The sequence below is a fragment of the Brassica oleracea genome, chromosome C5 (assembly GCF_000695525.1).
Source record: "Brassica oleracea var. oleracea cultivar TO1000 chromosome C5, BOL, whole genome shotgun sequence".
NCBI lineage: Eukaryota > Viridiplantae > Streptophyta > Magnoliopsida > Brassicales > Brassicaceae > Brassica > Brassica oleracea.
The window spans coordinates 31,413,084-31,417,757 of record NC_027752.1 but is presented as its reverse complement, the minus strand read 5'-3'; the positions used below and the strand labels follow the sequence as shown (position 1 = coordinate 31,417,757).

At 26.9% G+C, this 4,674-nt stretch overlaps 1 long non-coding RNA gene across 1 annotated transcript in view; it reads left to right on the top strand.

Moving 5' to 3' along the window:
- LOC106293186 overlaps nt 1-408 on the top strand; it is a 10,688-nt gene extending 10,280 nt beyond the window's left edge. The window contains exon 2 of the long non-coding RNA XR_001260392.1: nt 158-408. This is a non-coding gene — a long non-coding RNA (uncharacterized LOC106293186). The remainder of the gene's footprint in view (nt 1-157) is intronic.
- Nucleotides 409-4,674: the final 4,266 nt, after the last annotated feature.

The window sequence follows — 4,674 nt, the reverse complement described above, 5'->3', positions numbered from 1 at the left end:
TTATGTGTGGTGTAATAGGCACCGTGTTTGTTTCATGCTAGAGCTAGGCCTACATTTTAGTAGTGCTATGAACTCAGTCTGTGGTTTGCGGTTTAGCATCCCATACCTCGCTGGGCAACTCCCCTGTTGCTCACCCCTCCTTCTTTCCCCCTTTCAGGTGAGACCGACGAGCAGGAGTGATTATCGGACCGGTGCTATTGGGCTTTTGGGCTTCTATCGCTTTTACCGCTTTTATCTTTATCGGGTCTTTAGGCCTTTGGACTTTTATCGTTTATGTTATTCCTATTTCAGACTTTCGGTTTATGTCGTATTTTATATTTCGGATGTTATCGTTATCGGGCCTTTTGGCGTTATGCTATCGTATTGACTTTTATATTATGGTGGAAATTATTATTATTATTTGAGTTGTATTATTATTTTATTTCCGCTTTAATCTATTTATTATATTTCGAAAGTGACGGGTGTCACATTTTGGTATCAGAACTATTTATTTATCGTAACATTTTATTATGTAAATCGGGGTGTCACAGATTCATTCTAACTCAATGATAAATGGGGAGCTGAGGATTACGAAGAGGAGAGAGTGTTGTGGGTTTAATTTAAAGGAGACGAATATTAAGAAGTTCTATGAAAAACATACTTGTCAAGGGTTGGTGGTGTATATATAAATAGCTAGAGGTTATGAAGTGCCGGACAAAAAAAGCAGGTATATAGACTTGTTAAGACTATTGACTGCTTGAATTCGATTTTAAGTATTATATAATCTTCTTCCTTTTTTGCTCAGATATTGTATTATCTCCTTTTCTAAAATAACTATTATATAATCTTCTTCCTTTTTTGCTCAAATATTATATAATCTCCTTTTTTAAATTAAGTATTGTATCATCTTACAATATTTTAATAATATTGATACAATGCACTCCATGTAGTATATTCTGAAGGGTTTACAAAGTTTTTAAGATAAATCAAACTATAGTTACTTTCGTTGATGAGTAATGTTTATATCATCAATTAAAACTAGATTTTGATCAGCTCTTTAAAAGTGCGAAAAAATTTTATTTAAACAAATGTATATTTTAAGTTAACATTTACATTAAATATTTGAGTATGCAGTAATTAATTGACCAATTCTGTAATTTGATGTTTCAAATTATTTTTTTAGCCTTTTTGACGTGAATTTGTAATTATTATAGCTTAATAACTTTTGTTTTTAATAATTATTTTTTTAAGTAAATAATATATAGTAGTTAATAATGAAAACAAAGTTTAAAAATGGAACCCAATTTTATTAAGGCATAATATGTCCACGCTTTGTACTGAATATATATATATATTCCAAATATGACTAAGCTATTAAAAACGAAGTTCAATCAATTAAATGCAGTAAATAAACGAGAAAATCTGGTTAATTTTAATTATTAATGAAAATTTTAAACAGTAATGGCATATCGTTATAAATAATTCTAAAAACTATGGGCAGAATTCTAGTAGAGATTCTGATTTAATAGTATAGACTAGATGATAATTACCCGCGCGCATGTGAAGGGTGAGTTTTTTATACTAATATTTGTTCATTAATAGTATAGACTAGATGATAACATTTTGCAACACTATAATCTTTATCGATTGCAAAATGACAAATACAAATGTTGGTCTCTTAAATGTATGGTCGTTGTTGAAGAGTTAATGAATGACAACTCATTTTAATTATTTTTAAGACTTCATATGCACAAAAAAAAATTAATTTTTGCGGCTGGCACAAATCACAAAAACAAGATAGACAACATCGATTGTAAAATAAAGAAATGAGATTAGGTTTTCTGCTCTCGATTTGTTTACTATTGACTCTACATAAGTGATTTCATTTTCTACATCTATAAAATTGTGCTTTTATTCTCGTTTCTGTTTCACTAATATGAGTTTTTTTTCTTTTTTAACTTCTTAAGTGAATTCGCTGAATTACATAAGTGTCAATTTTTTGTACTAGTTCTTCGCAATTATTAATCAATTTGGTGTTAAAAAAAAACTTCTTATGTGAATTCAGTGAATTACATAAGTGTCAATTAAAAAAGATAGACATCTGTAAAAAATAGTTCTACTCCAGATACATATCTAAGAATCAAAATTTTGAAGAAAATCATTGGCACTCTATTCACAGGTTAGTGTTCAAATCTAATATATCAAGTTGTTATAGAATATAACTATAGACTCGAAATATAAATGCATATCTAGTATATATTTATCAGTTCGGTCTAAAAATCATCTAATTCGAGAACAGCAAAACTAATTACTTATTTTATTAATAAAACTTATTTTATTAACTTATTTTACTTATCTAATTCTAAAACAACAAAAAAATATATATAATACTTTACCATTATAGTATATGTAAAATGTGTATAAAGTAAGAACTGTGTAATTTATTAAATGATAAACCAGAAATTTATAATAAATAGTCTAAATCTCTCATTTTTACAATTGTATTAGCTAGATAGAGTATTAGGAAAAAAATATTAGATGAATGATCAAATCTCTCATTCTCGAACACACTCAAAATGAGGTAATTGAAATTTTGTCATGATATTTCATTAAAAGATTTTTAAGAATAAAAATCAAGACTAAAATATTTAATCTGAATGAAATATTATATATATAGTGCTTCCAATATTAAAATTCATTTCGATTTGAAGAAGTGTATTTCTTAGATTTTCAGTATCAAATAATGTATTAGAAACCACCTATTTAAAAAATAATTTATATACATACAAATATATATATTAGAGTAAGAACATAAATTAAGACCAATACATTTTGTTTATTTACAATCAAAACTTTGTATGGTATATAATTAAACTTTAGTGACATTGACATATATATACATATATATATAGTATATTAGATGAATGATCAAATCTCTCATTCTTCGAACAGACTCAAAATAAGGTGATTGAAATCTTGTCATTGACATTTTCTACTCATATGATTTTATTAACATTTTTATATCTGCTGTAACAAAAATTTAAATTTTTAATCACAAAACTTTTAATGTGAGATTTATCAGTACAAATTTCAAAATTAAAATATTAAGATCTCAATAATTTTTCAATGCAAATTTTGAAATTAACTTATTTTCATATTTTTATATAGTATATAATTAAATTTAAATAATGTTAATGTGTATATATATAATATAAATATCTATTAACGAGACTTTATATTCATACGATTTATGATCATTTGTATCTTTTTTGAACAAAAAAAAAGTTAAACCATTAATCACAAAATTTTCAATGTGACACTTTTACCTTTTTTAGTAATTTATAGTCGTTTTAAAAAAATTCAAAATATAACATATAAAAAAAACTCTAATTTTTTTTATTATATACTTAATGTGATGGGGAATTTGCCAAAACTAACCCACAACTTGATTTTAACCCCAAACCTATACTCAAACATGAATCAAATGCAAAACTAACCTAAAAACCTTGTGAAATTACAGCCCAGCCCTTGTGACCAAACAAAAAAACAGAAATCATTTTAACGAATATAGCCCTAGTAAGTCGTCTAAGTCATCTGAGATATTGGAAGTCGTCTAGACGACTTCAAAGTAAGTCTTCTGGTGTAGCTGATCTTAAAAATAATTTTTAAATTTAAAAAAAAAATATTTTGATAAGCGAAAAATTAAAATCATGTAATTATAAACAGTTTTAAGTGATATAAATTAAAATAAAAAAAAAAATTGAATTGTTTTCAACATAGATGAGTGTAGGTAGTGAATCATGGTATTCTTTGGTCTAGGGTTTGGCAACATATGTTGTAGCATTGTACGTATACTTAGGGTTAGATTTTGGAACGCTTGAATGTTTTTTTGAAAAATTAATTTTTTACCTATACATGTTTATTTTTGTGTATAGTAAACACTTTTGAAGTTTAATTTGATTTTATGAAGTGTTTAGTTAGTTAATTAAGTTTAGGGGTTATGTTTAGGGTCTAGACGACTTACATTTCAGTCGTCTGGTGAGGAAATTAAAACTGACGACTTACATGTAAGTCGTCCAAATATTCCCGCCTAAAATTTTTTTAAAAAAAATTTTCCCGCTGAAATAATTTAAACCAGACGACTTCTGGAAAGTCTTCTATTTTAGTTTCCCACTAAAAATATTTTAATTTTCCGCTAAAAATATTAAAGTGTTCTGGACGACTTACAAGTAAGTCGTCTGAATCAAAAATATTTAACCTAATTAGATTTTTTGTCTCCCTATATAAAGAAAAATTTACACATTATCTCTCCTCATCTCAAATGGCTGCAACAAAAATATAATGTTCATCACTCTAAAACTCTTCAACCTCTCTCTAACCTCTTTGACTTGAAAACACCAAACTTTATATGAATTTTTCAGTTTTGTCTCATGTCTTTCTTACTAATCTATCTTTTTTTTGCAGGTTTTTAATCAGATGGTACTCATCTTTCACTCATGTAAAGGTAGATCTATTAATTTTAGATATGTATTTTTGTGTGTTCTATAAAGGTGGATTTATCTAATCTTTAACTCATTTTCTCTGTTTTTAAGTCATTTGAACGTTTTCGGATATGCATATTTTTCAGATCTGGATTTGATATGCAGGATTTTCAGATCTGGAAGACTTCTGGGACGACTTACCTGTTAGTCGTCT